The following is a 26,959-nucleotide window of genomic DNA, read 5'->3' on the forward strand; positions in this document are numbered from 1 at the left end:
TTTTCTGTTTTATCTACTATGTTTGACTATGATGCTTCTGTGCAGGACGATTTCTTCAACATGGAGATGGAACCAGAAAAGGAAGAGGCGAACATGATTCCTCTGAAAGACTATCAACAGGAATGTACAGTTGATGATGCTGAGTTGCAGTTAGAGGAATTTTTGGTGGATTTTCCACAAGTCCCTTCGATAATGGAAGATGAGCACGAGTTATCCAATGAAGAAGTCTTGGAGGAGCTCGAGTTTCTTCTGGCAAGTGAACCAAGCCAAGGACTGGAGAAAACCATCGACATTCTTAAAGAAATTGCCCAAATGTCGATCCTTCCAATTGGTGAAACTCCAGCTTTCAAATTGAAAGAGCCCCTAGAGCATCATGACTACGTGCAAATATATGAGGAGCGAGTTCTCACCATCATATCGGCAAATTTTGCTTGACCACGGAAGAGGAATTTGACGATTAGTCCTCTAAGCGGATACTTGAAGCCATTTGCTTGGAAGAAGGATGGATGGTCATCAATCCCCAACGTTTGCTTTTCACCATGAGTCCAGCTAAGAAGACTTATCACATCAAAAAGAAGCACTTTTGGGAGGTACCCCAAATTCCAATTTTCAATTTTAATATTCTACCCTTTCATTGTGAACTTAGTCTGATTAGATTTTACAGTTTGTTTTTGTTAAGTTTTATTTATGTTGAGTGTATGAATTGAGGACTTATTGGTTGTGCAGGTGAGAAAGAGTGAGAAAGTGCTGAGAATCTCAAGTTTTGCAGTTTTTGGAGCTTAACACGGGCGTGTTCAAGACCGTGTTACCAACACATTTATTGATGTAGACCGTGTTGATCAACACGGACCATGTTCTAATTGCAGAAAAATAAACTTTAAGGGGACACGTTCACAGAATATAACACGGCCATAAACCCTAAACCGTGTTGGCAACACGCCTCGTGTTGATACAACACGGACCGTGTTCCATTAGCGCAAAATCAAACTAAAGATGGACACGTTCATAGAAGGTGGCACGGGAATTTATGCCCGATCGTGTTCCCAACATGTCCCCGTGTTTCCTAAACATGAGCATTTTCATAGAAGTTGGTAAGTCAGCACGTTTAAATTCACTTAACACGGCTCGACATATGACTGCAGTTCATGAACACTACCGTTAGTGAACACAGCGTGTTCCTATTAACGCCTATATATACCACCTCATTTCAAAATGGCCGAAAATTTTGGCAATTCTCTCCTCTCTTGCTCTCTCCCTTTTTTATTCTCATCTTGAAAGCTTTGGATATTGCATTTGTCAAGTAAGTTCCCTCCAACTTCATTTTCCATTCTTTATTTTTTTTTATATTAGTTCGAATTTGTATTTTCTTTGTGTTCGAATTTGTGTTTGGATTTTTTTTATTTTATATTTTTATTTTATTTTATTATTTGGTGCATGGATTTACATTCATGTTTGTGTTTAAATTTTCTTTTGTTTTCTTTAATTTAGTTTATATACTTAACTTGTTCATATTTTCCGTTGTTCTTTTCTACCATTATTCATGTCTGTGATTAATTCTTTATTTTCCTCTTTATTATTATTATTATTCTTGGCCGCTAAACAATAGGCTCTATCATATGTAGTCGACTTTGTTTGTGTCTGTTCTATATTAACTTATTGGTTTGCCTTGTGATGGATTATGGCGAAGTTAAACTTCATATAGATGAATTGAAATTTAATTGGTTAGCATTGGTTGGCAGTGTTATGGATTGAATTTTCTTTGCAGGACATTGAGCGGTTTAATTTTATCGAGTTAAATCGCTTGGTTTGTCCATTTTATGTCGTTATGCTGCCAGAATTTCATTGATCCTTAGTACTAAAAAATTTTCTTTTTCAGGTACCAATGTCCACCAGACGAGGATCAGGAGTTTACAAGAGGAGGCGGACCGATGGTTCCTCTTCCTCTCGATTGTTAAGCGTTGCACCGACTAGTTCAGGCCAAATTAGACCACCGCAGCGGCATCGATTCCTACTTTTCCAAGGGCAGCCCACCTTCGAGTAGAGATATCAATCGATGAGGCATAAAGATTTGGAAAGGGGCGAGGATAGATCACGACCAGAGACTCAGCCTTGACGGCAGCTGGTACCAATTTCTATCTTGAGACGCCCCATTTCAAAGATTTCTTTGAGATAGTTGAACCAACATACAGGAGTTGATCGTGAAGTTTGCCAAAGACTTTCTTCGCAGAGCTACTATGGACTTTCAAAGAACCGGATGCGTGTTCTGCATTAGTAGAGCAGACTTTTCACGATGAGTGTACAACAGTTTGGGGTACACTTGGGCTCAGGGACCGCCGAGGATGTCACCGAGGTTTATAGTTGCCGTATACACACGCCCGGTGTGTCATATCCGCAGATGTAATGAGATTTTTATGACACTGAGGGTACAGTGCCGTACCCAAGGTGTCTAACTTGCACGAGGGATCATGACTTGCATGCATTCACCGGGCTAGGACCATCACCGGGCAGGGAGATAGCGGTGGTTTAGTTACCTAACCGGACCCGCTTATACTTTACAAAGATGCATCGCCACCACCACGACATGGGATACTTGTTGGCTGCATGATCAAATGCCTTCCGCAACAACTCAAAGAAGGTATTTTTCTGTTTTGGGACTTACATTACTCGACCGGCTAGGAGCTTAGGAGTTTTGGAGGAGGCGATACCACATTTGATGAGCTTGGGGGTGATGGAGACGTTGGGACTTCAGCTTGGTTAGTATGGGGATGGTGACTCGTAGAAGTGTGGTCCGCTAGGACTGTAGTATAGATTGAGGAGTGCTCTGGCAAAGACTCAGAAGGAGGACTCACCCATGAGCCCTCGTACACAAGATGTCCTACCTTCTCTTCCGATATTTCGCAGTCTTCCTCCAGACCGCCTACTTCAGCCTCCTTCCGGTTCTTCATCACTATTTTAGGAGTCTCCCAATTGAGTTTGGGAGAGTCAGACATACAAGTGCAGAGGTTGGCAGAGGAGTAGTAGCACTTCATTCGACAAGAGGCTTTTCAGCAGAACCTTTACACAGCCGAGTTTCCAGAGCCGGATGATGGCCTGGGCCAGGTAGAGGGCTATGCTTGTGCCCCGATCGAGCAGAGCAGAGGTTAAAGGCCTCTATGGCCAATGACATGTTTGATGATATTTTGCATACATACCCCCGCTCGCCCACAGAGCCGGGTTCCAACGCAGAGCCGTTTTGACATCCCTCTAGCGGATGATCTAGCGGACCCTCCCTCTCTGACTGAGCACCCTTCACCACAGCAGCCTGACGAGCCTCCTATTGACGCTGCTCCTGCTGATCCACTAGCTCCTGCATGTGACACTCATTTCACCCCAGAGCAAACACCTCCTCCATCACGTACTCACCTAAAGTTTCGAGCATCCCCGACGATGCACCTCTTTTCACTCCGGAGCCATATTCAGGGCAGTATTAGCTCTTTTTCCTTTTTTATTTCTTATATTTTGTACACTGAGGACAGTGTCTCGTTCAAGTGTAGGGTGGTGATATTTATATACACTTATTTTCGTGCTTTTATTATTCTGTATATGAAATTCAGATCCTTTTCTAGTGTATATATCGCATTTCATTTATCCCATCTCAGTAATTTGTTTACTCTTTATGCAATTTTTTGTAAAATTTTGAAAATTTTTTCACTTTGTTTCGATGCTCTTACTATTGACTTGATTTAGTTTATGTCCATATGATCGGGTAAAACTAATAGTGTTCAGTCTTGCGGAAGAATGTAAGTTATTTAGTCTGAGTTTTGCAATAAGTTGCTTTGGTTTATTTAATTCTGTTTTGATGATTTTTATTTGGAACTTACTCAAAAAGCACACTTGTGAGAAATTGAGCCTCAATTGTAAGCATACACTTTATATTCTTTTATTTATTTCTTGTTGAGAGTGCCAATTACTGTCTTTACTTTTAGAACTTGCTCGGTAATGCTTATGAGGGCCACAAGGAGAGCTTAACACTTTGGTATGATAGAGGCACTTAGGTTTTTCATTCTAGCCAAATAGCCTTCATTCGTTTATTTATTCTATAGATAACCCCCTCTTTCACCATTTTTTTATCATATTTCATTACCACTTAGTTTTATGCTGCTTTGGGTTATGATTTTGCATATGAGTTATTTTTATTGGGAATTTTTGTCTTGGGAATAGCATTGGAAACTTGTAGTAGCTTCCTTCAATCCATAAGAAATTCACTATATTATGTGAATGTTTCTTCCCTATATATTTCAAAAAAGAAAAGAAGAAAAAAAGAAAGAAAAGAAAAAAAATAATAAGAAGAAGAATAAGAGGGAAGGGTGATGAAAAGAAAGAAAGTAAGTGAGCTAATTGTTTAATTGCTTTTGGAAGTTTATATTTTGACTTGATTCCTATTTCCCACCTTGGACTACTGTTCATTGTTTATCCTTTGTAATTATTGTGGCTTGTGTGCAGGTCATTTATCTCATTGCAGAACACCATAGGTTCAACTCTTACCAAATTTACCTATCCCTACCTAATCCCCATTACAACCCTTATAAAGACCTCTTGACATGGTTGTTGATTCTCCATAAGTGGTAGGAGTAGGATTTAAGAGTAAGCATATAGTAAGTAAGGCAGTATTTGATGCATTGGGCGATTAAACACTACCCTTTAAATACTTTGAGTGATTTAGAGTGAATCTTGTGAGGAGTTGGTTCTGAATAATTTTGTTGAGATAGTATTTTGTGAATCATTAGCATCTTGGTTGTGATACTTGAATTGATTGCTTCTTTTCTTTTTGCTTGACTTATGCTTGTTAAGGATATGTGTAGGGGCTCTCTAGCTTGTTTATCAGTTTAAGTGTTGTTTCTTAGTGGTTTATTTTCCTTATTTTACTTTTGATTGCTTGAGGACAAGCAATGAGCTAAGTGTGGGGTTATTTGATATGCGTGGAATACACACATCTAAATGGGGTTTTTAAGGCTGATTTTATGTACATTTGGATGTGAATTGGTCCCAACACTCACCCTATGCATTTGTTTGTGTGCTTTAGGTCCAAAAGAAGTCAAAGAGTGATAAAGGGAAGAATTGGAGCAGAATTGGAAGTCAAAGTTGCCGAAACAAGTCGAGTTCGCGCATCCCTAATCTAAACATGGCCGTGTTGGTTTTAACACTAGCCGTGTTCCCAACACTGGCACCAAAACGGGCCGTGTTGGGTGCATTAGACATCAAAGAAGAAGAGGCGTTAGGGAGCACGACCACAGAGAGTAACACGGCCATAACCACGGGTCTGTGTTCCCAACACGGCAAGGAACACCAGACCGTGTTCCCAACATTCCTAACACGGCCATCAACACGGCCATGTTTGCGGCAGCTGGACGAATTAATTAAAAGAAAGATCAAGAGGAAAAAAAAGAACGGGGGGAGAACATCCCAAACCCTAATTTTTCTCTCTCTAAGGGTTTTCTGAGTTGAAACCAAGGAAAAATGAGACTTGGACCAAGGTTTAAATCAGATTCCCTTCAAAGATTGAAGATTGGGCGAGGTTCATTGATTAGCTTCAATTTGAGTAAGAGGAACAAGAATCGATTCAAGATTGGGCAAGAGGAATTGGAGCTGTTTACTCACATCCAAGGGTGTATTCGGGTTTCTCTACCTTTACTCATTGTTGTAATTGACTTCTTGTGGGTTTTGATAATGAACATGTTTAGCTAGATTGATTAAATCCATTGGGATTTCTTTACTATGTTGGCTTAATATTATATTGTTGGATTGTTTGAGTTAGTTTTGTATTCCTCTTGCTTTCAGTATTAATAAGATTGAGAAATGATATATCTTCTTTTGTGCAGTTCGATGACGAAAGCATGTATGATGCTTGGGAGATGTACAAAAGACTTGCTCCGATGTTGCTCGCACCACGGACTACCAGTATGTATGCAGGTTCAGACCTTCTACAGTGGTTTGAACCTTGCTACTAGACAGATGTTAGATCCTGCAGCAGGTGGGGCCCTGAACAGTAAGACGCCGGAGCAGGCACAAAATCTAATAGAGGAGATGGCCATGAACAACTACTAGTAGCAATCCTCTAGAGCCTGCTTATTCAAGCTGTGGAGTGGTCAACCGCCCAGACTCCACAAAGAAATTTTGGCAACTTAAGTGGAGCTTCTGACTGAGAAATTAGACCAGCTTTAGATGCCGGTTCATGCAGTCCAGAAAAGCTGCGAGTTTTGTAGTGGCTCGCACTATGGTGCAAACTGTAACGCGGGAGATATGTTTGCTTCACCTTCCAATTCTTCATCCTCTATTGTTTCTGCTTACCTTGAAATGTAGACTATATAGGTAATGCACCTAGGCAGCAGAATAACCTGTACATCAATACATACAATCCCGGTTGACGTAATCATAGCAGTCAGGGACCACCCGGTTTTCAGAGGTTGCATCAGCAACAGCCACAGCCGCAAGTTGGTCCACCCCAACTACCTCCACCTCAAGAGAAGAAGCCTAATCTTGAGGAGTTGGTGATGAAATTTGTGTCCTCTATCGATAACAAATTTCAGCAGACGGACAACGCACTTAGAAATCAGCAGGCCTCCATTCAGAATTTGGAGACTTAAATAGGCCGGATTTCTAGGATGTTGGCTGAGAGGCAACCAGGGACTCTGCCTAGCACTACAGAGCCCAATCCGATGGAGCATGTGAATGTAATCATGTTGCGGTCAGGTACATTTGTTCCTGGTCCTTTTTCTGCTTCTAATACTAATGCTGATGTGCTGGTAGATTCAAGCAGGGAAGTTGAAGCTACTAAGGCAAAGGAACTAGAGAAGGAAGAGGTAAAGGAGATTCCACTAAGAGAATACCAGCCCAAAATCCTGTACCCTGCTAGATTAAAGCAGGTGCAAGTCAAGCAGTAGTTTGGTAAATTTTTAGATATTTTTAAACAACTGCATATAAATTTACCTTTTGTTGAAGTTATTTTACAGATGCCTAGGTATGTGAAGTTCTTAAAGTAGATTCTTAGCAACAAGAGGAAGTTTGAGGACTTGGTATGCGTGACGCTAAACGAGAAATGTTCGACAACTTTCCAAAACAAGTTACCGAAAAAGCAACATGATCTAGGGAGTTTTACTATTCCTTGTGTTATAGGTAACTTATCTATCAATGATGCCTTAGCTGATTCAGAGGCTGGAATTAATGTAATGCCGTACAACCTGTTTGTAAAATTGGGGCTGGGAGGAACCAAATCCACTAGGATGAGTATACAATTAGCTGATAGATCTGTTAAGTATCCTAGGGGTATTGTAGAGAATGTGCTGGAAAAAGTAAATAAATTTATATTTCCTATCGATTTTGTGATCTTAGACATGGACAGTGAGAGTAGTGTACCCTTAATTCTAGGAAGATCTTTTCTTACAACATCTAGGGCAATGATAGATGTTTGTGATGGAAAGTTAAAACTTAGGGTAGGGGATGGGATTGTCACCTTTGACTTGTATAATCCCATAAGCCAGTCTTTAGATCATAATAACGTTGTGTATGCTGTTAATGTAATTGCAGATGATATTGAGACACAATTGTAGGAAGTGTTAGTTGAAGATTCTTTACAAGTCACTTTGCCAAGGGGAGAAAAGCATGAGCTGTCAAATCAGGAAGTGTTAGAGCAGCTTGAATTTATGTTAGCAAACTAGCCAAGCGGCAATACTGCTGAGTTTACTGTGATTAACAGGATAGGTGTGCAGAAGTTGAGGCCATCACTTGAGGAATCATTGGTTCTCGATTGGAAAGAGCTTCCACAACGTCTTGACTATACGCATATGGATGAGTATGACGGGCTGCCTGTCATTCTAATAGCAGACTTGACAATCAAGGTGAGGGAAAGGACATTGCCCACTCGAAGGAAGTACCCAAAAGCCGTTGCTTGGAGGACTGCTGACATTCTGAGGACCTATAACCTGGCAGCTAAGTTGCAGCATATGTCAAACCCGCACATGAAGGGAGTTATCACCGAGTCCAATCGAATGACTCGAGAACCAAAAAGAAGCACTTTTGGGAGGTATTCCCATATTTAGCTTTACATTTTCTTTATTTATTTTATCAGTCGTTTGCATGTTTGATGGTAGTTAGAGCACTTACTCAGTAACTAAACCTAATTGTATGAAGCTAGGGTTTTAATAACTTAAGTCGGATTTTTGGTGATTGGTGAAGATGAACTTCCCTGTTTGATACATTATTACTTGAATTATAGCCTAAATGTGTACGTATTGTGTTGAACGCAGGTAGGGAGTTTGGCGGTTTGAGATGTCGAAGAAAAGCTTGGAATTCAGTGGTTTACCACGGTTTCTGTGGGCATCACGGGTTTGATCAGCATGGCCGGAGTCCTACTCGTGATGAACATGCACATATATAGTTTGGAAAATCGACCGTCCACCGCGGCTTTCGAGGCCACCACAGGCTACAACACCAGGTCGTGCTGACCATGCTCGTGATGGACATGTACATAGCTCACACTCAAAATCGGCCATCCACCACGGCTGCCGAAGGCACCACGGCAAGTAATACTGCCGCGGTTACTGAAGACGCCACGCCCGCACGTGGTGAACTTGCACATGCAGATGCCAGGGTTCAAAGACGGCCGAGTCCGTGCCGTACGACTTCGCGGACTATAAAAGCAAGCCATTTCAAACCGCCTCCAACTTTTCCCTCTCTAAAGTTCTAAGGTGCTTTTCTTCTTCTTCTCGATTTTTCTTACCTGTCACGATAATTTCAAGTAAGTCTCTTCGCCTTTTGCTTTTATTTGGTTAAATTTGATTTTTTTTATTTTTTTTATTTAGGACACTTTGATAGTTGTCAATATTTATTGCTTTGATTGGTTTATTGGTTTTTTTTAATTTTTATTTACATTGCTTGAGTTTGATTTGGATTATATTTAGCTCAGATTAGTTGCTGTATTTGTGTGATTTTTAATAATTACATGCTAAGTGTGGGTTCGGGAGTAGTAAAGTTAATTTATGGCATTCTATTTTGATAAATTAATAGCATAAATTCTCTTTATTTGGTGCGTAATACTGTGGGCTGGAATGCCATTGTGAATTAGTTTTCTGCAGGAAATTGAGGCTTTAGTCTTAGTTTTACCCCTAAAGTTTTATGTTAATCAAATTATAGCCGTTATGCTGCTAAATTTTTTGTGTAATTTATGTTAACTTGGTTTCTTGTTCGAATACTAATGAATGACTGTATTAGGCAATATGAGGGACCGAGATCAATCCCGTCACCAGCAACCGTAACGCGCCACTACTAGCAAGCGCTCGCATGGCGAAAGAACTTCTTCTTCCACTTCACCTTCACCTGGGCAACCACCAGCACCAACACCAGCACTCCCACAACAACAGCAACTAGTCCGAGCATGAAGAATAGCAGCTGCAAATCCACCCGCACCTGGTCGACATCCCTTATGGAAATTTTAAAATGCTAATAACGAGAGCCGCATCCAAGTCATGAAATGGAAGCAAGTAATGGCCACACGATGCATTAACTTTGTATCCCTAGAAAGAGTGGGATTGGCTCAGGATGTTCGTGCACTGTTCGACACACTGCCTTACGCACGATTCTTCGACATCATTGAGCCTACCTACTGCGAGCTCACCATTGAATTCCTCAGCACCTTCTTCCTACAACAACAGATCACAAACTGGCATCAGCCTTATGCAATTTACTTCAGACTTGGAGGAAGGGAGTTCTTAATGTCAGTTCCATAATTCGATATGCATTTGGGTTTATAGACTGAGTAGGAGACCTCAGGCGAGGAGTATCAGGGATGCATCTACATCAACCCAATCTCGTACGACACTATGTGGGATTCATTAGTACTCAGGCTAGAATCGTACTACCCTAGCAGGTCTAAGGCGTCTAGCCTTCCGGATCAACTCAGCTATCTTCATACACTGTTAGCTTACACTATTACAGGTCGAGGAGATAGTTTTGGAGCAGTCACACAGACCGATGTATTCATTCTCTAGGCTATGAAACATCATAAGAAGCTTGACATGGGATATCTGTTGGCTCATCAAGTTCGTTCCTTCATAGTCGACGCCTAGAAGAAGATGCACTGCTGTTTTGGCTCATATATGACTAGGTTAGCTAAGAGACTAGATGTACTAGATGACTGTGATGCAACCAAAGATGCATCTAAGTCAACTAGCATGGATCCACTAGCCTATGGAGGACCGATGACACGAGCAAGGAGTAAAAGGTTCAAGCAAGCCTTAAATTCTTACTTGGAGCATGTTTTGAAGATGGCTAATGATGGTGCTTTTAATGAAGATAACAACGCCTTGAAGATAGTGACATTAATTGCTATTAATGAAGCTTAAACTTCTGGTCATGGAACAAGGTCAAGGTCAAAGATCGGGGATCAAAGTCAATGGGCTTTCCTAGGGTTTCTGAAGCATCAATGACATTAGGTTTCTAGAAGCATTGGGCCGCACTCAAGCATCGGGGCCGCACATTGTGGTTTCTAAGCACTGAGGTCTCACTCTAACCCTAGGGCAAACCACCACTTATGCTTAGAGAAGGAGGCGGCCGCACATTAGAAGTCTTTTAGGGTTTGATTCTTTATTGCTTATCTCTTAGTCCTTTTTAGGGTTAGAATCATTTCAAAACTCTATAAATAGAGCTATGTATTTCGAGCTAAAGGACATAAGATCAATATACATTTCTAAATGAAGTTTAATTTGAGTTGTTAACTCTTATTCCTTAAGGTGTTCCTTATTGAATTTCTTGAGATTAAATTAACTTGTTTGATTTAGTTTCACATCTACATGTTTGATCAATCAATTAACTTTTTATTAGTTTCTTGAGTTGTTTGAACATTCTTCATTTATTTATAACTAAAGGGCTTAGTAGTTCTATTGCTAAGTTTGTTAGTTCCATAATCAATTGCAAACTTTCAAGTTAGATCTCAAATACAAATTCGAACTTATTGGTAAGGGTGCTTCCTCTTAAATAGGGAGAGCGTTTATCGGTTTGATTTTCTCACCATTACTTATCTTGGTGTTTGAACGTATCCGCCCGAGTTCAGATTACTGGTATCGAGCCAAACTTGTTAGTTGGTTCATTTTTTTCAATTAAAGAGTCCGCTCTTCTATTTCATCTCAATTTCGTCAGCATCATTATTAAAAAAAAAAAAAGTATACTATTTTCATCATTTGCCTGCATATCAAGGCAGATTTCCAAAAAAAAAAAAAAAAAAAAAAAAAGAAAGGGAAGGAACGGAAAACTAACCCTAACCATTTGTGTTGGTAGTTCTCAAGAATTGACTCTTGATTGATTCATTCCGCAATTCCTTTTAATTAATTGGAGCCGTTCTTCATTCTTATAATTCCGATTTGGGTAATTTTATTTGTTTTCTCTTAAAAAGCTTTTCTTTTGGGTTAATTGAGTCTTGTTCGATTAGTTGTAAGCTTGTTTTGTTCACACGCTTATAATTCATTTTATTGATTCACGAGTGTTCTATTGAACTTCGGAATTAATAAACGTTAAGAGGTTGTGAAAACTTGTTCTTGTGATTACTAGAACAATTTGATTTAATTTCTATAAGGAATTCAATTCTTTGTGAGTGAAACACGTGAGGGAGTGATCTTTTCTTGTTTTTGCCTTTAACTATAAGAAGCCTCCAGAGTATAACACTTGATCACGTCCTTTTTTTCTTGGTCTTTTGGTTTAACCATGTCATATGAACCATCATTGACTTTGGAAAATTTAGCTTATACATTGAGAGATGTAGTAGAACATATGACAAAACAATTTCAAAAACAAGATGACAAATTAACTAGGTTATTGAATGATATGCCTAAAACGTCTAAAGGGGATGGTTCTGATAATGACCAAGAAAGTGAGTCTAAAGGGTCTAGACATAATCTCCAACCCAAAATTGACACTAATTTGGGTAGCATTAAGATGAAAATACCATCTTTTCATGGTAAGAGTGACCCTGAAGTTTATTTGGAGTGGGAAAAGAAGGTTGAAAGGGTTTTTGAATGTCATAACTATAGTGAGTCTAAAAAGGTTAAACTTGCTGTTGTTGAATTTTGTGATTATACGCCATTCAGCGGATCAATCGAGTGGTCGAGGCCAGGAACACGGGTTGGTTCATGGGATGAGGTTAAACGCATTATGCGTAAAGGTTTGTGCCATCGCACTACCAAAGGGATTTGTACAACAAGTTACAAAATCTAGTACAAGGTAGTAAGAGTGTTGAGGAGTATTGGCAATCTATGGAGATAGCTATGATTAGAGCCAATATAGATGAGGATAGGGAAGCCACAATGGCAAGATTTTGCATGGTTTGAATCGTGATATTGCTAACATAATTGAATTGCAGCATTATGTAGAGATGGAGGATATGTTGCGCATGGCCATAAAGGTGGAAAAGCAATTAAAAACCAAGAGCGGGGCGCCCCTAGCTCAAAATGGAGTAACGCATGGAAAGGGAGCAACCAGCCCTTTAACAAGGGTCGTGAGGCATCAAAGGACATCAAGCCAGCCCCTAAAGTTGATGTTAACACTAAACCAATGACGAAAGTGACCTCGAATCAAAGAAAGTGCAATGCTTCAAGTGTTTGGGGTATGGACATATATCTTCCCAATGTCCAAACAAGCGAACCATGGCAATTCGAGGTGGTGAAGTGGTCTTTGAGAGTGATGAAGAATCCGAACCAGGTGAGGAGGATTACCTATACATGCCCCGAGTTGGAAGAATGTGATGATGTGCAATTGGGTGAGGTTAGTAATGTACTTATAACTTTTAGAGCTCTTAATCTACAACCTATTGATGATGACGCTCAAAGGGAAAACATATTCCATACTACATGTAAAGTATAAAACCACGATGCTAATTGTAGTTTAATCATTGATGGGGGTAGTTGTACTAATGTAGCCAAAGTGCTATAATGGTTGATAAACTTAGACTTCCAACTATTAAGCATCCCAAGCCATACACCTTGCAATGGCTTAATGATCAAAGTGGGATTAGAGCATAAGCAAGTACGGATTGCATTTAGTGTAAAGAAGTATAATGATGAGGTATTATGTGATGTTGTTCCCATGCAAGCATGTCATACGCTAGGTAGACCATGGTTATATGGATAGATCCAGAATTCATAATGGCTCTAACCAATGCATATTCTCTTGTAATGGATGGAAAACCAGATGTTTTGGCACCATTAAGTCCTAAAGAAGTTTGTGAATTACAAAAGTTGTAAGGACCGAATGGAAGCATATGAGAAAGAAAAAAGAAAGTGTGAGAGTGCATATGAAAAGAAAAGGTGCACAAGCAAAAGGGAGTTGTGTGGAAAATAATGAGGGGGAGAGCAACGAGTGGTAAAAGGAGAGTTTAGCGAGGGTTTGCGCAAGAATGTGAGCAAAGAACGAGTAAGGCGCAAGAAAAAGGGGAGGCAAGCGAGAAAAAGTGAGTTTCTTAGTTAGAGAGCGAGACATGAGAAAGGCTTTGAGTGAAAATAGGCAAGTACTTGTACTTATGTACAAGGAGACTTTATTTAACACTAATAATCTTAACTCTTCTCTTCCTAAAGTGTGTTTGTAAGTGTTTTGCGGAATATGACGATGTGTTTCCCGAGAGTTACCTCTAGTGGGTTGCCACCACTAGGGGGATAGAGCACCAAATTGACTTTGTGTCGGGGTCATCCATTCCAAATAGACCAGCCTATAGAGTCAATCCCGGAGGAGACCAAAGAGCTCGCAACGCCAAGTTGAGGAACTACTAAGTAAAGGTTATGTTAGGGAAAGTCTTAGCCCATGTAAGTCGCTCCTGTTTTGTTAGTCCCTAAGAAAGATGGGTCTTGATGATGTAGTATTGATTGTCGTGTAATTAACAAGATTACCATTAAATATCGTCCATCCTATTCCTAGGTTAGATGATATGTTAGATGAATTACATGGAAGTGTTATCTTTACTAAAATTGATTTGAGAAGTGGCTATCACCAAATTAGAATGAATATAGGTGATGAGTGGAAAGCGACATTCAAAACTAAATTTGGTTTGTATGAGTGGTTGGTCATGCCTTTTGGCTTAACTTCACACCAAGTACTTTTATGAGACTAATGAACCATGTTTTGCGTGCGTATATTGGTAAATTTGTGGTAGTATACTTTGATGATATTTTGATTTATAGTAAGAGCTTTAGTGAGCATGTTGAACATGTTCGGATGGTGTTGATGGTTTTGCATGAGAATTCTTTATATGCTAACCTTGCTAAGTGTGATTTTGCACAAACAAACTTGTGTTTCTTGGTTTTGTTGTTAGTAAAAATGGAATTCAGGTCGATGAAGATAAGGTAAAAGCAATTAAGGAGTGGCCAACACCAAAGAATGTTAGTGATGTGAGGAGCTTTCATGGGCTTGCAAGCTTCTATAGGAGGTTTGTCAAGGACTTGAGTGCCTTGCCGCACCACTTGAGCTTGTAAAGAAGAACGTGAAGTTTCATTGGGGAGAACAACAAGAAAACGCATTTAATATGCTAAAGGACAAACTTACTTCATCTCCCATTCTTTCACTTCCCGGATTTTTCTAAAACTTTTGAAATTGATTGTGATGCTTCCGGTGTAGGTATTGGAGCTGTTTTAATGCAAGATGGGAAGCCAATAGCCTATTTTAGTGAAAAGTTGAATGGAGCTAGCTTGAAATATCCAACTTATGACAAGGAATTGTATGCTCTTGTGCGTGCACTCAATGTTTGGCGGCATTATTTGCTACCTAAGGAGTTTGTGATTCACACGGATCATGAAGCATTAAAGCACTTGAAGGGACGAACAAGTTGAATAAGCGCCATGCTAAATGGAGTGAATTCATTGAAGCATTTCCCTATGTCATTAAGTACAAGCAAGGTAAAGAAAATGTAGTTACTAGATGCACTATCTAGAAGGTATGCTTTACTTGCTTCTCTAGAAACAAAATTGCTTGGTTTTGAGTATATTAAAGACTTGTATGTTGATGACCACGATTTTGGTTCTATTTTTCATGCTTGTGAACATGGTGCTATTGATAAATTTTACAGACATGATGGATTTTTGTTCAAAGAAAAACGTCTATGCATTCCTATGTGTTCTATGCGTGAATTGCTTGTGAGAGAATCACATGAAGGTGGTTTGATGGGACACTTTGGTGTTCAAAAGACTTTAGATGTTTTGCATGATCATTTCTATTGGCCTAAAATGAAATCCGATGTGAATAAATTATGTGCTAACCGTATTGTATGCAAGCAAGCTAAGTCTAAATCACAACCTAATGGGTTATACATGCCTTTGCCCATACCTAATTCTCCTTGGATTGACATATCTATGGATTTTGTGCTTGGATTACCTAGGTCTAAGCATGGGCATGATAGTATTTTTGTTGTGGTGGATGGGTTTTCCAGAGATATTTGTTGGTGTCGTTTGCATGGGCCCTTTGTCAGTGGACTGGGACACTGGTTTGGGACTCTGGATGGCTGAGACTAATTGCACTACATGTGATGGTCAGCCAGTTTATCACAGTGCAGTGGGTGTGTCCAGCCCTATTGGATATTTGGGATCCTGGAATGGTTGCCACCCTGGATCAGACAGTCCATTCGTTTGGTGAGCCGTGGTTGTGGTGATGGATCCCTTTGGCTATGGGCCGGAGTGACCGCGAGCAAGGGTAAAGGTTCAAGCAAGCCTTAAATTCTTACTTGGAGCATGTTTTGAAGATGGCTAATGATGGTGCTTTTAATGAAGATAACAACGCCTTGAAGATAGTGACATTAATTGCTATTAATGAAGCTTAAACTTCCGGTCATGGAACAAGGTCAAGGTCAAGATCGGGGATCAAAGTCAACAGGCTTTCCTAGGGTTTCTAGAAGCATTGGGCCGCACATTAGGGTTTCTAGAAGCATTGGGCCGCACCCTAAGCATTGGGCCGCACATTAGGGTTTCTAGAAGCATTGGAGGTCTCACCTAACCTAGAGGCGACCACCACTTATGCTTAGAAGGAGGCCGCACATTAGAAGTCTTTTAGGGTTTGATTCTTTATTGCTTATCTCTTAGTCCTTTTTAGGGTTAGAATCATTTCAAAACTCTATAAATAGAGCTATGTATTTCGGGCTAAAGGACATAAGATCAATATACATTTCTGAATGAAGTTTTATTTGAGTTGTTAACTCTTATTCCTTAAGGTGTTCCTTATTGAATTTCTTGAGATTAAATTAACTTGTTTGATTTAGTTTCACATCTACATGTTTGATCAATCAATTAACTTTTTATTAGTTTCTTGAGTTGTTTGAACATTCTTCATCTATTTATAACTAAAGGGCTTAGTAGTTCTATTGCTAAGTTTGTTAGTTCCATAATCAATTGCAAACTTTCAAGTTAGATCTTGGGGCGACAAATTCGAACTTATTGGTAAGGGTGCTTCCTCTTAAATAGGGAGAGCGTTTATCAGTTTGATTTTCTCACCATTACTTATCTTGGTGTTTGAGCGTGTCAGGTTCGAGTTGTGTCGGTAATACGTAAGAGCTTTCAGTTGGTGACATGAAACCATTAGGGGTTAGACAGATGATCAACATGCAGATGATCACGGCCACTCGATACCCACATGGCATTGAGTACATGCTCGTTAGTGTAATAATTAGGGAGGCTAGAGAGACAGCAGCTCGAGGAGCCCAAGACCTTACGGCTGAGATTCCAGATGTTAGGATTCCTAACCCAGCCAACGTATTTATGCCTACATCTGGAGCTTCCTCTTCTTATTCTAAGGGACATCGAGTGCTCAAATTAGTGCTTTGGTTGACCGACTAGATCGAGTTTGTGATTTACAGTAATAGCACTATACTGAGTTTATGCAGCACATAAAGGAGTTTGGTCAATTTCAAGTTGAGACTAGGGCACAGTTCCAGGGGTTAAATGATATGCTTCAGCAGCTTATGCATGGATTGGATAGGCAGGCCACCTAGATGGACCTAATGGCGGAGCAGATACAAAAGATGGCAAATTTCGGAGCACAAAATCAGCGATTCAACAATGACATGGAATTTGATCTAGCAAGTTGTTTCACGGATCCTGTGCCACCACCGCCGCCGCCTCCTTCAGTGCCTTCCCCTACTCCTCACCCTCTATCTGATCCAGCCAGTGAGGATGTGCCTTCGACAGACTACCAGTAGTGATAAAAATTTATGTTCTATTTCTTTTCCTTTTCCTTTTTATTTTCTTTCTTTATTTTTATTTTTATTTTATTTTATTTTCGTTTCTTTTTACATTTTCATTTTATTTTATTTTATTTCATCTTATGTTATTTTAGTGGAACACTTTGCCTTGCCTTTATGCTATGTGCATTTAATGTGATCTTCAAACTTCTTTGTGCTAGCCATGTTATATACCCATTTTTTTCTCTAACACTGAGGGCGGTGTTTTACTCAAGTGTGAGGTAGGCATCTGTGGTTTTATTACCCATGATTGTTTAGGCAATGATAATGGACTATTCTTAGGATGTTAGGACCTAGGTTTTTCATGATGTTTAAGCTTAGTTTATTCTTTTGTAATTAATGACTTAATTCACACACTAGTAATTGATTGTCCCTCGCGATTTTTATTCTTGGAAAGCAATTTAACTGTATTCAATATGTCAATGTGGCCGGGTTAAACCGGTGTTGCTTGAGTTCCTTGTAAATTTACAACCTTTATATTTGAACTTTGATTATGCCAATCTCTTATACAGTTTATGTGATGATTCAATTGATAAGTCTGGGAACCAATTACAAACTTTAGCCACTTCAGACATGAGTTTTTGAACCAAAACTCGAGCATCCATTGCAAATTATGCTCATGATTTTTCTTGTTTGAGTGTGCGTTGTACTTAATGTTGTTTCTAGAACTTTCTTTGTAATACTTGTTGAGGTTACATGAACTTTTAAATACCATTGGATGATTTGGGCAATTTAGGATTCACCACATCTGGCCAAAAGCCTACCGTTTGTTTCCATTAGTCAGCTAGTTTTGAGCCTTAACCTTTTCTTCATGATTTGCACCTATACACTACACATACACCATTCTATACATTTATCTTTTTCTTCACCTTGTATACTGAATAATTATGTGTTATGCTTCTTCTTTTATGGAACATAGTGCCTAATTTTGTTATAAATTCACTTAGTCTTTTTAATCATTCTTTAATGCTCCCTTCAATCCAAATTGGATAACTGTTCTTGTTGTTTATGTCACTAATCATGCAGCCCCTGTGTAAGCTGCTGTGGTAAAAATTTTCCTACTTATTTCTTAGGTCTTTTCTCTTTTGGATTTAATTCTTGTAAGCATCATTTACTTCAAATAAGGCTTAGTGAGTATTTTTATTGATTTGGCATTCAGCTCCTGAAGCATTCATTCTAAATAATTACATGATTTTTCAGTATACTTTACACTTCTATCCAAATATTCTTACCTTTAGCTTAGCCACATTTCAATCCTTGTAAAGACCTTTTGATTTTGGTATTCATTTATTTGCAGCAGCGAAGATGAGATTTATGAGCAAGCTTATGGTAAACAGGTTTTATGCAGCTGCATTGAGGAAATTTTCTTGTTTACCTGTAAACACTATGAGTGATTTGAGAGATTCCTGTGAGGTAATGGTTCCTGGTCTTTAATGCTGAGTTGTTATATAAGTTGTACTTCGAGATGGTATTACTATAGTTCTTCTTTGAAGGTGTATGATTTGTTTAGCTACTCAAGTTTCATTCTTCATATGTTGAATAAGGTTAAGTTGTGAACTTTAGCATGGATTTTAAGGGGTGATTGTTGCTTTTATATGTATTGAGCTATTGATTGCTTGAGGACAAGCAAAAGCTTAAGTGTGGGGTGATTTGATATGCATTGTTTTATACATGTTTATATCCTAATTACTTCCATTTTTATGCATAGTTATCTTATTTTATGCCAGAATCTCATGTGTTTTGGTTCCTTTCATGTTTCAGGTGATTATCGATGGACATTATCAGTAGTCGAAGGAAATACATGCAAATACGGACCAGAATCCATCAAAATTGAGCAAGGGTTACCATTTCAAGGTTGAGCATGGCCTGGACTCTGGCTGTGTTGAACCATCAACATTTGACCCTCAAGAGTGTCATTTTGGCATGGGTTCCGAGGCCACCACGGCCTCCATTCTGACCCGTGGTGTCTCGGCCGTGAGGCACGGCTGGACTACACTGTGCTAATCGGCCGGGCTTGACCATGATCGTCTTGGGACAATTATATAGGCAAAATCAAATTATTTGGCTAGGGTTCAATTTTTTGACTTGATTTTTCACATACATGCATGAGCCACCCTTTTCCAGACTTCAATATTCGACTTTGGGAGACTATTTCGCCTATTGAAGGAAGAATTCCATTGGTTTAAACATCACATTGAAGATCAAGAGTGGATTTGGAGGCATTCAAGAGGCAATTTAGGGTTCATCATTTAGATTTGGGGATTTAAGGTTGTTCATCTAACTTGAAGAATAAGGGTGTACATGTTTTCAATTTGCTTTTCTGTGTTTGTTCTTCACTTTGTGTTACTTATTAGCATGAGTAGCTAGAATTGTTGAATCCATTGGGGTTCCTATATTGTTGGATTGCATTTAATGTTTATGAGACTTTGATTATCAATGCTTATTTTCTTCTTGCTTTCATTATTAATGAGAAATCACATTATTCATAAGACGTTGTGAGTTGTGATGTTTAGATTGCTTTATGTAACTAAGAACTTCATTTAGTAATTGGAAATTTGAATAACAAGAACTGGTTAATGATCACTTAGAGATAAATGTAATTGACTAGCCGGATTAAGAATTAACAACTCTTAATAGTAGTGGATTTAATCTTAAGGCTAACATAAAATCAATCGTTAGGAAGAGATTCCATCGTCTAGGTTCTTAGGTTTAGGGATTCGATGTTCTAGAGAGGGAAATTGAATTCAATTTAGAATCCGCTCACGGGTAATCACAATTGGTAATCAATATAATCTCTACCTTCACTAAAATCCAACTAGCTTAGGTCCTATTGGTTTTGCTCTTTCCTTTGATTGTTTCACGAAATCCTTTCAGACTATTTGACATTTAGATTATCACTTAGCTTGCATCTAGTAATAGAATAGCAACTTCATCGATTGGCTAAGGTTAGATAATAAAAAGACGCTATAGTAGTTCTAGGATCACCCTTTCTCGAGAATATGACCTTGATACTCGCCATTAGTGCTAGTCTGCATCGATAGGTTTATTGCCTTAGATTGTAGCTATATAAATAACCTATCAATGGACAACAGACAATGCAATTTGTCTCCATTTGTTTCCATTTTCTTTGAGGAATAGAGCAAAGCAGTGGCTACAGTCGCTACCTTTAAACACTATCACTACTTGGGATTCTTTGGTAGAGAAATTTCTATTTAAATATTTTCCTCCCTCTAAAACTACTAAACTTAGAAATGATATATCTTCTTTTGTGCAGTTTGACGATGAGTTAATGTACGACACTTGGGAGAGGTACAACGACCTACTGCGATGCTGCCCACACTATGGACTACCAATCTGGTTACATATACAAACTTTTTATAATGATTTGAATTTGGCTATTAAGCATATGGTAGATGCGGCTGCAGGTGGTTCTTTGAGCAGCAAGACACTAGAGCAAGCCCAAAACTTGATAGAGGAGATGGCCATAAACAATTACCAGTGGTACACTACTAGGAGCAGGACGGGAAGTCAAAGGAGTGTACACCAGTTGGATGCCACTGCAGCCTTGGCGGCTCAAGTGGAGTTATTATCCAAGAAAATTGATCAACTCTATATGCCTATCCAAGCAACTCAAGCAAGTTGCGAGTTTTATGGTGGCCTGCATTTCAGTAGTAACTGTATGCCGGGAGGTATGTCTGCTTCTTCTTCATCTAACCATGAACAAGTGTCAGTTTAGGCAACAGAACAACCTGTACAGTAACACATATAATCCACCTCAGTCTCCTCAGACTCAAGAGAAAAAGCCTAACTTAGAGGAGCTGATGATGAAGTTTGTGTCCACTTCAGAAATTAGATTCCAGCAGACGGACGCAGCTCTTAGAAATTAATAGGCCTCCATTCAGAACTTTGAGAATTAAGGCTAGATTTCTAAGATGTTGGCTGAGAGACAGCCGGGGACTTTGCCTAGCAATACAGTGTCTAACCTGAGAGAGCGTGTGAATGCAATCACTTTGCGGTCAGGTAAGTATATTCCTAGTTCTTCTCCTGTTTCTAATAATGATGTTGATGCGCATGTATGCTAGCACGGAATACACATAAAGAAGCTAGAGGTTTTTTAAGGATGTTTACAATACATGAGCAGGCTCATTTTCAAACTCACAATGGTTTATGATCCTATCTTTAAGCTTTTGAGGAAGCATCAGCCCGTTGTGTGGGATGGACATTATTAGAAGGCCTTCGACATAATCAAAGAGTATCTGATTAAGTCACTGAAACTCAAGCCTCTGAAGGATGGCAAACCATTGATCCTATATTTAGCTTTGGAGGAAGAAGCCATAGGAGCAATGGTAGCACAGTGCAGATCCAATGGCATGGAGCATGCAGCCTATTATCTCAACAAGAAGTTGTTGCCTTATAAGTCGAAGTATAACCTCGTACAAAAGACGTGCTAAGCTATGATATGGGTTACAAGAAAGTTAAGGCACTACTTTCAGTCCTATAGAGTTTAGGCAATTTTAAAAATAGACCTTCTAAGGTACCTATTTGAAGGTCTATCTCTTATAGGAAAGCTGGCTAGATGGTTAGTACTCCTAACAGAGTTTGACATTGAGTACATCACTATGAAGGTAGTCAAGGGTAGGGCCATAGCGGAGTTTTTAGCTCAGAATGCGATTGAAGGAGACGACCCTTGGGATTTGGAGTTTTCTAATGAGAATCTGGGGGCAATCAAGATTTAGGAGTAGAAGATGTACTTTTATAAGGCTGTAAATGTAAGAGGTGAGGCTTAGAAGTAGTTCTAATCATCCCAAAAGGAGAGATATTGCCAATGGCCAAGAGATTGGAGTTTAAAGTGACCAACAACATGGCGGAGTACAAAGCATGTTTATTTGAATTAGAAGTTGTCGTGGTAGCAGGAGCTAAGCACTTGATGGTCTACGGGGACTTTATGCCGGTAATCCAACAAGCTCTTGAGGAATGGAAAGTGCAATTTCTCTAAGTGTTCCTTTATACACTTGCCTTGATACAAGAATTAGATGGTAGATGCATTGGCTATCCTATTATCTATGTGGGTCAATCCCTTGCAGCTTCCAATGAAATCTTTGGTGATTGTGAAATTGAAGGCAATTGGTTATTAATGGGATCAGATAATACAAGTTCAGATAGGACCGGAAGAGAAGCCATGGTTCTACGATTTGAAGAGGTTCATAGAGAGCAAGTAATAACCAGAAGAAGCGATTGCTAGGGAAAGATACGCATTCTAGGTTCAAGCTAGAAATTACATAAGCTATGAGGGAGTCCTATATAAAAGGATGGTGCCGGGTGTACAACTCTGATGTGTGACTAAAGTGGAAGCTTAAGTAGTGATGAGGGAAATGCACAAAGGAGTATGTGGGCCACATATGAATAACATAATGTTAATCATGAAGATCATGTGCCAAGGTTATTATTGGTTAACAATGGACAAGGATTGTATAGCAATGGTGAGAAAATGTTGTAACTGCCAACTGTACACTGACCTGAGTCATGTACCTTTGATTGAGCTACACAACTTAACATCTCCTTAGTCCTTTGCAGCTTAGGGGATTGACATCATCTATGAAAACAACCTCCCTCGAAAGGTCACATGTTCATAATCGTAGCAATTAACTACTGAAAATAGGTTGAAGCCGAGTCATGCACCACTGTGGGGCAAGGCAGATGGCTAGATTTATAGAAAGGAACCTAATATGCACATACAGGGTCCCATATCATGTTATGATGGACAATGTGGTACAATTCATGGGTGAGACAGCGGACCTGCTAGCGGAGTACTCTAAGCCCTTTTCCTATCTCTTTTGAGGTCAAGGAATCGATTCAGAACCTTCTATCTTCTACGGGCATAGAAGGGCTATCAAGATAGACTCGTACCCACCTAAGAAAGGTGGGATTCTATCTCCCACCATACTGCCTATCCAGATTACCATACTCACTAAGAGACTTGATTGCTTACTCTCCCTTTCTTGGTTATTCTCCATATTCACTATCATTGCTTATGCTTGGCATACTAAGAAAGGAAGGATTGCCATGTAGGGTTGGGCTTCTTAGTGAGCCTTATTGTGCCTAAGCTCATAGAAGCATGAGGAAGATTTATTCCTAAAAGCTAAGAAAGATATATTAGAAAGAGAATGCTACTACTTCGATTACCAATAAGATCAAGCATCACAGATCTTCTCCATATAGACCTCAAGCAAATGGAGCGGTAGAGGCAGCCAACAAGAACTTGAAGAGAATACTTTTGATGATGGTGTGGAATCATAAAGACTGGTTGTTTTGGTTACCCTTTGCACTTTTAGGATATCAAACAACCGAGCGAACATCGACTGGGCAAATACTATACTCTATGGTTTATGGGACTGAAGCAGTATTGCCAATTGAGTTAGAGTTGAAGTCTTTGAGAGTTTTATTAGAGGTTGAAATACCAGAGTATCAATAGGTCGAGCAAGGTTACCAATAATTGACTTTGGTTGATGAGAAAAGGATGAAAGCCTTATACCACATTCAGTTATATCAGAAAAGGATAGCTAGGGCATTCAACAAGAAAGTAAAGCTGAAAAAGATCAAAGCTGGTGATATAGTATTGAAGCATACAAGACCTCCTACATTCGACCCAAGAGGGAAGTTCAAGCCAAATTGGGAAGGCCCGTAGTTGGTAAAGAAGATCCTGCCCAAAGGTACTGCTAAGATCTCAAACATGAAGGGGAATGAGTTCATAGAACCAATCAACTCAGATCGTCTCAAGTAATACTATGTATAAGAATATAAAATATAAAAAGTAGCATATTTATCAAAAAATCTGAAAAGGGTAGTCAAGCAAAAGTTAAGGCAAAAGAAAGAAAATAATCAGCTAGAAAATCTGAAAAGACTGGCTGATAACATAAGTTATATCTTGAGAAATCAAAATGTACCTATTTGGACTTTTACTAAATGAATAAATTCTTTAGAATTGTTATCAAACATATATGAGATCTAAAAAGAAATATAATTTCTATCTTCTCTCCTCTTCACATCTGCATCCTTAGATCGAGCAATTAGTTCTCGAGTTCTCTTGGATCGAGCAAAGCTAGAAGAAGAGGAAATTTAGAGCTGAACCCAAGCCTTGAAGTCATCATCAGTGGTCAGGTCGCCCTGGAAGTCAAGGTTTCACACTTTCTCTCGGTGGGGCCAAAGTCTCATACCCATGAAATCTTGTATGAGTGGGAAGCCTTCAAATTCAAGCAGAAATTACTGGCAGCAAAGTCTCGAAGATGTGTAGAAAGTGGATGCTCATAGTCCGGGTAAGGGTATGCAACCACCATATACCATGAGTATGACATGCTTGATTCTCCACTAAGGGCAAGTCCAGTAAATGAGTGTGTCCGGAACGCCTTTCATCTAAGAAATCTAGCCATCATGACCCCGTGGGGTAACAATAGATCAAGTATACACGTGCTTCAGCTAGTACTTATCAATATTCCTTAGGATGGTCAATATTTGAAGCTTCTCCTGCAACCAAATCTACAAAAGGAGGAAATAAGAAAGAAAAAGGAAAATAGAGAAAGAGAAAAAAGAAAATACTAAACTAAAAATCTGAAAGGATAGCTCAGGCAAGAATAAAGTCTGCTAAGTCAAAAATCCAAAAGGGCCGGCAAAGGTTAAGACAAAAGCTTGCTAAGTTGAAAATCCGAAAGTGCGGTTTAGGAAAAAATTAAGGCAAAAAAATTAAATTTGTAAAAGAAAAGATATTTGGTTGTGTACCTGTAAGAGAATGAGGCTGCCACCAAACTGTTGATGGATTTGTACATGTTCAACCCAATTATGGTTTCAGCCATGATGACTAGAACTGGATCTGCTCCATGCTCCACCTGGTCGATGATACCAGCAATTCTAATATCTCCCTCTCCTTGAGGAGAAATCAGCAGGTTGGCATAAAGGCCAAAACCCAACATCTGAATCCAAGAAGGTATGCGCTTTTCCTTTTTCTCACAGTAAGAAATCAACAAAGTAAAGGTAATGTACTCACCAATATAATAGGAAAGTACCTCTGCTGAGGGCATGTCGAACAATTCCACTAATTTGCCATGAAAAGGCTCATTGAGTTTTGGTAGGCAATGGGATGTGTAGAATCTATGGGAATGCTAAGAATAGCATAATTTTCTTTGAGAATGAGGCACAACTCTTATCCATTAAATTTAAAGGCATGATCCTTTAGGTACCAATAGTTGACAACAGAATGGAGAAACCCATAATCAAGTTTAGTGTGTTGCATGGCCTTAAAAGACGAAAGATGGAACTTCCCAAGTTTAATATTATCATCGCCTGTTAGGGCTTGAGGAGAGTTTGGAGGCTTTGGCACTTTTTTGATTCATATTTTTATCTTTTTGAAGTCTGAAATCCCATGTGAGGAAGTAAGGGGGCTATGGTATATATAGGTCTTAAATTAGCATCTGATTCAGACTCCACAACCGCAAAGTCGATCGGCACTATGCATATAGGTTTGAAAAATTAAAATTTCATGCTTATGTGTTACTACAAAGACTATTGTGTCAGCCTTCCATTCTGTAAAACCATTTTGCAACAAAAAATAACTAAGCCTTTCATACTAAGCTCTATGAGCTTATTTTCATCCATATAATGCCCTAGCTAATTGGAATACATGGTTTGGAAATTCATGATGCTCAAACTAGGAGGTTGTTCAACGTACACTTCTTCTTCTATAAATCCATTTAAAAATACACCTTTATTCATGTGACATGCATAGGCTAGCAATATCCTAATGGCTTCTAATTTTGCTATGGGAGTAAAAGTTTCATCATAGTCAATGCCTTCCTCTTAGTTATGGCCTTTGGCAACCAATCGGCTTTATTTCTAATGTTGGAGCCTTGTTCATCTAACTTGTTCCTATACACCCATTTACAAACTATGATAGGATAATCTTTAGGTGTAGGGACAAGTTTCTAAACTTGATTTCTCTCAAATTGGTTGAGTTCCTCCTGTATGGCAATCATCCAACACTCATCTTTAAGAGCCTTACTAATGGTCCTTGGTTCATGATTATTATCTAGATTTTTAAATTGGGACCTAGTACTTACACCTTTGGTGACATCATCTATGATGAGTTCTTTTGATTGCCCCTTTGGCTCCCTCCATTCTCTAGGCAACTCTTGTTGTGCTTCCTCTTGGAAAGGTGAAGAGAGTTCATCTAGATGAGGTTGAGATTAAGAAGACTCTCTCTTGATTCACATCATCATTGATCTTAAGCTTCTCAAAGTCACCTAACAAATTGTCAAAAGAACCTTTCACAAGATCAAGTGTACTAGACTCATCAAAAATAACATTTATAGACTTCTCAACTACCATAAACTTTTTGTTGAATATCCTATAGGCTCTACAAAAGGAGGAATACCCTAAAAATATACCTTCATCCGTTTTGGATGAGAATTTTCTAAGATTTTCCTTGGTATTTAAAATGTAACAGTTGCATCCAAATAATCTTAGATAAGAAATTTTAGGCTTTCTTCCATTCAATAGTTCATAAGATGTTTTATTTAAAATAGGTCTTTTGAAAACTCTATTTATTAAATAGCATGATGTGTTGACGGCTTTGGCCTAAAAGTAAGTAGGTAAGCTATACTCATTGAGCATTGTTCTAGCCATCTCTACAAGAGTTATATTTTTTCTTTCTACAACATCATTTTGTTATGGTGT

The 26,959-nt window shown here is 39.0% G+C and overlaps 2 non-coding genes across 2 annotated transcripts; both read right to left on the reverse strand.

Annotated features, from left to right (window-relative positions):
- Positions 1 to 5,825: 5,825 nt before the first annotated feature.
- Positions 5,826 to 5,933, reverse strand: LOC112535444. The gene has a single exon (XR_003079572.1). It is a non-coding gene; the product is annotated as a small nucleolar RNA R71 (small nucleolar RNA).
- A 14,544-nt stretch (positions 5,934 to 20,477) lies between these two features.
- Positions 20,478 to 20,584, reverse strand: LOC112535446. The gene has a single exon (XR_003079574.1). It is a non-coding gene; the product is annotated as a small nucleolar RNA R71 (small nucleolar RNA).
- Positions 20,585 to 26,959: the final 6,375 nt, after the last annotated feature.

Source organism: Ricinus communis, chromosome 7 (genome assembly GCF_019578655.1).
Source record: "Ricinus communis isolate WT05 ecotype wild-type chromosome 7, ASM1957865v1, whole genome shotgun sequence".
Classification (NCBI taxonomy): Eukaryota; Viridiplantae; Streptophyta; class Magnoliopsida; order Malpighiales; family Euphorbiaceae; genus Ricinus; species Ricinus communis.